At 36.5% G+C, this 9,138-nt stretch overlaps 1 long non-coding RNA gene and 1 other non-coding gene across 2 annotated transcripts; both read right to left on the bottom strand.

Moving 5' to 3' along the window:
* Positions 1–1,175: 1,175 nt before the first annotated feature.
* LOC105856667 (uncharacterized) lies at positions 1,176–5,661 on the bottom strand. The gene is made up of 3 exons (XR_001147254.3): positions 5,558–5,661; positions 4,896–4,982; positions 1,176–1,405 (listed from the first exon to the last, which is right to left on the bottom strand). It is a non-coding gene; the product is annotated as an uncharacterized LOC105856667 (long non-coding RNA).
* LOC142874658 (U6 spliceosomal RNA) lies at positions 2,683–2,789 on the bottom strand. Its single transcript, XR_012922314.1, has one exon. It is a non-coding gene; the product is annotated as a U6 spliceosomal RNA (small nuclear RNA).
* Positions 5,662–9,138: the final 3,477 nt, after the last annotated feature.

Here is a 9,138-nt window from a genome sequence, read left to right as displayed (position 1 = left end):
TTTTTTTTTGAGACAGAGTCTCGCTTTGTTGTCCAGGCTAGAGTGAGTGCCGTGGCGTCAGCCTAGCTCACAGCAACCTCAAACTCCTGGGCTCAAGCAATCCTGCTGCCTCAGCCTCCCAAGTAGCTGGGACTACAGGCATGCGCCACTATGCCCGGCTAATTTTATATATATATATCAGTTGGCCAATTAATTTCTTTCTATTTATAGTAGAGACGGGGTCTCGCTCTTGCTCAGGCTGGTTTTGAACTCCTGACCTTGAGCAATCCGCCCGCCTCGGCCTCCCAAGAGCTAGGATTACAGGCGTGAGCCACAGCGCCCGGCCAGGAGGCATCTTTAAATAATAATCTACTGGTATTGGCACACACTGGTTAAGTTTTGCAATTCTTATGGCCATTTGTTTATGGTACCAGACAGGGTATTTTTAAATTCCCAGTTTTCAAGATAGTTATGTTTTCCATGACACAAATCACTATGTAATACAGTTGACCCTTGAACAACGGTGGCTTTGAACTGCAGGGACTCAGTTATCCCCAGATTTTCTCCTGCCTCTGCCACCTGGAGAGGCAAGAGCCACCTCTCCTCCTCCTCCCCCTCCCCAGCCTACTCAATGTGGACTTGAGGGGTGAATACTTTCATGATGATCCACTTCCACTTAATAAACAGTAAATAAAGTTTTTCTTCCTTATGATTTTCTTAATAACAGTTTCTTTTCTTTAGCTTCCTTTATTGTAAAAATACAGTATATGATTCATATAACATACAAAACGTGTTAATCAGCTGCTTATGTTATTGGTAAGGCTTCTTCTGCACAATAGTAGGCTATTCGTAGTTAATTTTGGGGGAGTCAAAAGTTATACGCAGATTTTTGACTGCACTGGGGACTGGCGTCCATAATCCCTAGGTTGTTCAAGGATCAACGCTAACTAAGTTCACTTACTAATTGCAAACCATTTATTATAAAAACTAAATAGAAGATCTGTTGTTATAACAAATCCAATTTATTAAAATCTGACTATAGAGGAAACATAATAATTTTTTTAAATAATAATTTTTAAATAAAAATTTTTTTAATTAACTTTTTTTCAGACAACTGTTTGAGATTATAAACTACTTACAAATAATTTCCTAAATAATTCTGAATTCTAAACTAAAGAAATTAATTTAAACAAGGAAATTTTTAAAAAAAACATGCATAACTTGAAGATGATTTTTTTTAAACTGTTCTTTTGTGGTCAATACTTTCTTAATCTTACTTTTTATATTAGAGTAAAACCACCAAGACTAATTCAATATCAGAATTCTTACCTGAATTGCTATTTTGAGAAGGACTTTGAAGATTTTTGCAGTTCTTATTGTCATTTGGTATCTTTCCTCTTCATATTCTGAAAGTTTTTTGTAAATGCTACAGTATACAAAATGTAATAAATAAAATTACTATTACAATACTGATAGGAAAAACATTTACCAAATATATTAAATGTTTAGGCTATTTCAGAAAATACCAGAGCTAATATCAGAACTTTATTTATCCCATACACTTCAAATCTGTAGCTTCTACAAACTTACTAAGCTTCTAATTAAAGAAGAAGAAAACTGAGTTGAAGTAGTGATGAACTGCGGGCAGTACAGCTTAGTAAATTAACTAGAATTCGCTTGACATATGCAGTGTCCTAGCTCTGTAACAGCTATTTGTTCTTAGACAAGCTGCTTTTCTTAGGCTCACTGTCTTCTGAAAAATAAGGATTTTACTGCCTTATTTCACTAGGTTGTTTTGAACATTTTACGAGATTACATTTTTAAAGTGCTCAGAGATAGTAAAGCAATGGAATAGTCTGTTTTTGAACCTAATTGCTGAAACAATTTGGGAATCCCAAATAAAACCCAATGTATAGTTCTTCATAAGTTCTAATAAGTCAAATGCTGCAGTTTTTAGAAAATGTTATTAAGTACCAATTTGGGGTATTAGTTGTTCTATTTTTTGTGGCTTATAATCCAGGGTGTCTCTGCTATTTCATAATTTGCAACAAAATTTATTTAAAAAATATTATCTCATTAAATTAGATGACTTTTTTTATTGTTGTTGTTGAGATAGGGGTCTTTTTCTGTCACCCAGTGTGGAGTTCAGTGGCATGGTCATAACACACTGTGGCCTCGAACTCCTGAGTGCAAGCAATCTTCCCTCCTAAACCTGAGGAGTAGCTAAGATTACAAGCATGAGGCACTGCACCCAGCAAATTGGATAACATAACTGTCCCCTATTGCTGGGCCAATCAATCACACCAAGGGCAGAAACAAATAGATGTCAAGACCTAGCTTAGACTACTGCTATTCCTTCTCTACCTAACCAATCTCTGAATCACTAGATTTTTTTTAGAATGATGCTTAATCTCCATATTCAGCTCCAACAGACATGGAAGACAAAATCCTACTTTTCTTTTCTTCAAGTTCCATGAATGAGATGCAAATTGGCATTTTCTCATTTCCAAGATACATACTGACAACATATTTATTTGCACATGACATCTCACATGGTACTCAGCTTTGTTCTCATGTCATAGATCACCTTACATTCATATTTTTGTAATGGAAATCATAATTTCAACATTGAGTGTCACACATTTTGTTTTGACTCACGCTGTTTCCTTGGAGGTGGTAAGCAAGTACTCAAAGAACCTTCCACAAAATATGGGATGCATAACAAATTGGGGTGCCATCCTTGGGCAGGGGCCATGCTAATCTTCTCTGTAGGGTCCCAATCTTGGTATATGTGCTGTCCATGCAAGCACAAAGCCTTGGTTTTCTACATGGAGACTGATGAATCACAGATGAGGCTCAGCTCTGTTCACTCCAACTAACCTACCTTAGAGTCAGAGAGTTCTGTTGAATGGCTTCCTTAGGAGGCAGAATTTGAAAATATTTTAAAAACTTGCAGTAGAGATACAAGTAGTTTGGGAGATTTTTATGATTATGGAAACCAAAACCCTTGAGCAGTTGACCACTGCTCACTACTCTGGGGAAGGAGCATATGGGACCTTCCGCTACCTAAGAAAAGGTGCTACACAGCATAGAAGGGGCCTTAGGGTGCATATCCGGAAGCAAAGAAGAAACTCAACTCTGATCTCTTCCTGCAACATTCTTTGAAGCTCCCTGATAGTTGAGAACAATCCCACATACTATTTGCTAGAGAAAAGCCAAACAAGGGCCTCAAAGGAAAACTTACCATGAGGGTCTGGGGTGGCCTAAGATGTGGGCTCCAAATAAGGTTTTGAGTGCAGCGGGGGAGGGTCAATTTGCTCACTGTGTGTGTGGCTAAACCCAGGAAGTGCAGCTGCCAGAGCAGGGTGCTAGTGCTTTGGGAGCAATAGCTGAGCATGTAAGAATATGTAAGTGAACTAGAAAAAGTTGTAACTTGGAAGTCTAAGTGTGGATCACCATGAAGACTGGGGGATCTGTCAGTCAGGGCATCTTGGTAACAAAGGTCACTCATCTGAGACTGCAGGACCAGTCCCAATGGCAACAATGCAGCAACAGAATCAGTAGAAACAATGGAATGATTAGTATGTCTTCATTCCTCCTCTTTCTGACTTGTAAAAGAAGATTGTCTTCCTTGGACTTAGGGAACCCCTTAGATTCTTGGACTTAGGGAACCCCTTAGATTCTTGAAAACTTCAAGAAGGAGGTAAATAGGAGATAGTCCTCCGGGGGGAGAACAAAGACTTTTGGCTAAATTGCACATTCAAGACCTGACTAACTAATTAGAAAAATCAAAATGTGACACTATTCTTATCCCCTCAGAGGGGTTCTACTTGGAATAAAATGGGCAATGTTGGGATCCCTAAGGATAATCATCTTAAAAGTCCTGAGATAAAGAACCCTGCACCCCCTGCTACTTAGAAGTACTCTAGCCTTTTGCTTGATTTCTGGTGGATGAAGTGGATTGACTCACCGCCATTCCACAACTACCTGAACCTAACTATGAAATCTCACCTGATGTATAAGACACAATAGTTATAATTATTTTAAACATCAATATGGTTAACATGCCTTTTAATGTAAATATTTAAGATTTCAAACCACTACAAACAGCATAATCTTTTGTAGTCTGTCCAACCATATCTTGACAAGAGACATTAAAGAGTTGCTGAAGAAGAAGACTGGCTATATCTAGTGATTTCTTATGTAATGCAATCATGAGGGTTGTTCTAAAACAACAGACAGATGACTGTTCAGGTTCCACTGTGAGGAACTTTAATAAACTTATTTAAACAGCTCACTTCATATACTTTACCCAGGTCATATCTCGCTTGTCAGTGTAGATTTAACCATTTACATGCACTAATACACATAAACATCTTGGGTGCTCTAGTGTTCATCTTTGTAAATTACTGCCAAGGCCAAAAAGAACGGACAAAAAGGAAGTCTCTAGTCCCTCTGGGGTATTACATAGTAAAGGATGCTAATTTAAAGTCCTTTGATGGACAAGAAACTACTGATGTCAATTATCTAAAGTAGGCAAAGATTTCAGTGAAGATTTCTTCATTACTTCCCTAATCTGATATAATAGTTTGTGCGTCAGTCATCTTGGGGTCAGATAAGAAAGAGCTATCTGAAGGCTTAAAACAGCAATATTAATAATAATGGTAATAATATTAATAGTAGTCCTGGTAATTTCAGTAAACAATGCTTACAATATATGCTAGGCACTGAATTCAATGCTCTATATAATCTTACACACAACCATCCTTGAAACATACATTATTATCCTTTTCATATTGGAAAACGTATTTGGTGATAAGCAGTGCTCCCAAGGCCACCCGACCAGCAAGCAGGAAAACTAGGAATTAAATCTAGTCATGTGTGAGTCTAAAGCCTCTTTTCTCTTTATCACTCACCCATGGCTTGTCTTCATTTCACGTTTATCCAATTTAAGGTAACTTTCTTCCCTCTATGCATACTTATTTTGAAAAAATCAAAATACACTAGAAATGAAAAAGGAAAGAAAACAATGAACCCCTAGGACCTGGTAATAGCAATTAAAAGTCACTTAGGGATCACCTGACATCAATATTCTTCAAAGAAAGGAACTTAAAGCAAAGAGTCATCTAAAAGACAAAATGATTTTCAACTCTTATTTATGTTTAACACAATATTTTTAAAGGAAAAGTGTATAAGAAGCAGAGGTTAGAAAAATACTAGAATAAGGTTAAGAAGTTCAATATTGAGACATAAAGTAAACTGAAAGCTAAAGTCCACAAGTTATGAAGCTAATGAAATACAAAAGACCTTTAGGTAAGATAAGGTCACAGGACCAAAAACATTGGATTACAAATAACAAGCATCAGTCAATATAATAAGAGAAGATACATTCTACTATACACTGTTCTTTATGTTGCCCAGTCCAAATATTTGCTTTTCTACCTGATGATTTGTGTTGATAGTTTGCATTGTATTGCAATAATGATAAGTTAATTTTATTTATTTAATATTTCTGACTTGTGTGATTACCACTCTGGAGCAACACTCAGGTTTAAAGAAACATGACTAACTACTGTACCTTTTCCAACTATCAACTGCATTTACGTTTGCATTTTTCTTTATTAAAAACTCCACCATTCGCTGTCTTGTGTTACACACAGCAAGGAAAAGTGGTGTGAAGCCACCTTGTAAAACAGCAAAAAAAAATTAATAATTTAAAAAATTACATATTTCTCAACTGAACTCAAAACCTTATATAAGATACTATGAACTTATACGTATAACATAGGAAGTAAACAAAAAGTAGTCCCTGCCTGCTCTCCTCCCTGTGCTCTCCGTATGCTGGCTCCTTCCCTTGCAAGCTCCTTTCCTCCGCCTCACCACGTTAACTCCTGCCATCTCCAAAACTCACTTCAGACATTTGCCAGCTCCAGGAATCTTTGCTTCTCTCACACCATTTAGCATGGCATACTGCAATTAGTTTATTCTTTCCCTTGTAAACCAAGAGCTTCTTGAGGGCAGAGACTCTATCTTTTCTCTATATCTCCAACCCTAGGACACAGTAGTAAATCTTTTAAGTATTTATATTAAATTAATAATCTAAATTATTATCTCTAGGTGTTTCCTAAACTATATTCCAAAGAATATGTACTACAAAGACTGTCCCCCAACAGAAATATTCCATGATCATCTATGTTTAAGAAATATTACAAAACTGTGCATTCTATGTCCAATATTCAAGAAATCTCTGGGACTTTGCCTAATCCCTATTTGACAACACTTTTTGTGGAAAACATTAACATTTGAGTAATGGGAGTTTCAGGGATACAGTTCTGAGCACTTTCCAACAAAGGCACAGGTTTCCTCCAGGTGACACAAACTTGCTTGGTTCTCCTCTATCAATGGTGTCAGGATCCCAGATGCCACCTAATGCCAGGCATTCCTGCTCCAAATGGGTCACTAAAGAAATGAGCTCTGAATTAAAAGAGATGGGCTGCAAATGAATTTTGATTACTTATTATGAAATGGTGCATGGGGTTTCTGATATTACAAGGGAATGGATTTTTATCTTAGCTGTTAGAAAGCTCAGTATGAAATTTTATTCTCAATGATAATGATAATCCCAGGACTCTAGTTCATACCTACTTTTTTTAACCCATTGTCATTCTGGTTTCCATCTTAATTGCTACTTCAGGTTATACTTTATTAATATTTTAGGCACAATAGAAATCAGAAATATAAACACAATCACTTATCAATAAAATTTCTAGCACTGATCTATATGGAGTATTTTTAGCATGATGAAATCTGCTTGCATTTTTAAGGGACAATGCTAAGGAGACATATACAATGCTGTCTGCAATATGCTCAACCTATTCCACTATAACCATGACTGGCCTAAAAAAAGGTATTGGCATGCTAATGGGGGGACAATTGCTTATGGTATATATAAAGAAAAACAGTTTTTTAAAAAAAATCAACTTGTAAATTCTACAATCCAACACCAGTACTAAGGGATTAATATAAAATATAGACTATATATTATAAACACATATAAACTGTCTTAAAAACATCAAAATCTTTATCATAATATGCTATAAAACAAGAGCTGTAAACTCAAGAACTTACAGAGGCAAAGGTGACCTGAGCATGCGAAGTACCTAGGTGGGCACAGTATAAAAGTGGAGAACATACACCTCATGTAAAGGGGCCGCATCTGTACTGCACACCAAACAGTAAGATTGGCTCAAGGGACACCACATTTGATTCTTTAAGAGAAGCTTGAAATCCAGATTTCTATATGTCTCCTAAACTGTACCCATTAACTGCATTTATGGAGACAAACTAAACAGGTGTGGCCACCCATATTTAGACTATGGCCCTTGTGTTTCATGTTTGCTACACATGTGTTTCCACATGGTTGTGTATAAAGCAAGGATTTGCATGTAAAATCTTTCCTTTCTTTAGTATCACATGTTTTACTAAAAAATCAGGCCCTGACATGTAATACAAATTGCTGTTATGACTCATAATACTCACTTCATGGATTTTTCCATTTATTCATTTACAGTCTATTCATATTTAATTTAATATTTTAAAATCTACATTTCCAGGCTTTATTAGATTTACTAAATCAAAATCTTCAGGGGAGAGCCTAGAGTTGTAGATTTTTAAAAAATTTCCCCAGGTCACTGTGATGCACAATTCTAGCTAAGAGCTAGTGTAGTAGACAGCCACTCCAGTGTCATCTCCACTCATATGGCCAGTCCCCTTTACCATTTGGGGATGTGGAAAAAAGATGAAATAATGAGAGATAGTTATGTACTGAAGACTCCATTTGATTTTCCTGGGACAAACAGAGACTAGTAAACTCAAAATGCAACTTGATTTTGCTATTTATAATCTCTTCCCCTCCAGACATTCTAGACTGGAGAGCAGAGTTCAGACTCTTATGTAAGTGGCTGTTTCTGCCAGAATAGGATAATCAGTGAAGGGATTATTTGTTCTTCCCTCTTTTGAAGTGTTTCCCACTTCATCACCACCTGTTCTCAGCCAATCTGTTTCTTCAGAGTTCTCCTAAAATTGATTTCTAGGCAAGTTTACAACTCATTAGGTCTCTTTCTGAGAATAATTTTATTATCCCCAAACTGAAGAGCACCTCGTGTAAACATTTAATCTAGAAAAAACCAACCAACCAAAAAATACAGACCAAAAAACAAACAAACAAACAAACAAACAAACAAACAAACAAAAAAACCCTCTACTTGTTATTTTCTCTTAATTACCTAATTTCCAAATTGGCCTGCAGATTTCTGGTGTTCTCCTTTTTCCTTTCCATTCATCTCTCTTAACCCTTGCCACTGAGAAAGAAATCTCTTTCATAGAAATTAATTTCTAAGAAACTTGTCAACAGCACCGAAATTCCCATCTATTGTAAAATGCTTTAGTTATGTTGGACTTGTAAGATAAAGTCTATTTTGTGGGCAAAATTTGCTTTCCTGTGTTGTTTTACACTAATTAGAAAGAAAAACTTGGGTGGGAAAAAATACTTGGAAAAAAGTTTTACCTTTTACATAGTTAGGGCTTTCACAAATATTTGCCATAAGTGCATAAAAGAAAGCTGTACCTTCTAATCCTTTTTTTTTATTTCAGCATATTATGGGGGTACAGATTTTAAGGTTTCAATAAATGCCCATTTCTCCCTCTTCCCCCACAAGTCTGAGTCTCCAGCATGACCATCCCCCAGATGGTGCACATCTCACTCATTATATATGTATATACCCGCCACCCTCCCCATTCCCACCTGCCCAATACCCTATTATTGTAGTACCTATGTGACCACTTAGGTGCTGCTCAGTTAATACCAATTTGCTGGTGAGTATATGTGGTGCTTGTTTTTCCATACTTGGGAAACTTCACTTAATAGTATGGGTTCCAGCTCTAACCAGGAAAATATAAGATGTGCTATATCACCATTGTTTCTTAGAGCTGAATAGTATAAAATATACCACATTTTATTAATCCATTCTTGGATTGATGGGCACTTGGGCTGTTTCCACAGCCTTGCAATTATGAATTGTGCTGCTATAAACATTCCAGTGCAGGTGTCTTTTTTGTAGAGTGCCATTGGATCTTTTGGGTAGATGCCCAGCAATGGGA

The sequence above is a fragment of the Microcebus murinus genome, chromosome 12 (assembly GCF_040939455.1).
Source record: "Microcebus murinus isolate Inina chromosome 12, M.murinus_Inina_mat1.0, whole genome shotgun sequence".
Taxonomy (NCBI): Eukaryota; Metazoa; Chordata; class Mammalia; order Primates; family Cheirogaleidae; genus Microcebus; species Microcebus murinus.
The sequence above is the reverse complement of the archived record's forward strand: the minus strand, read 5'-3'. Positions and strand labels throughout refer to the sequence as shown.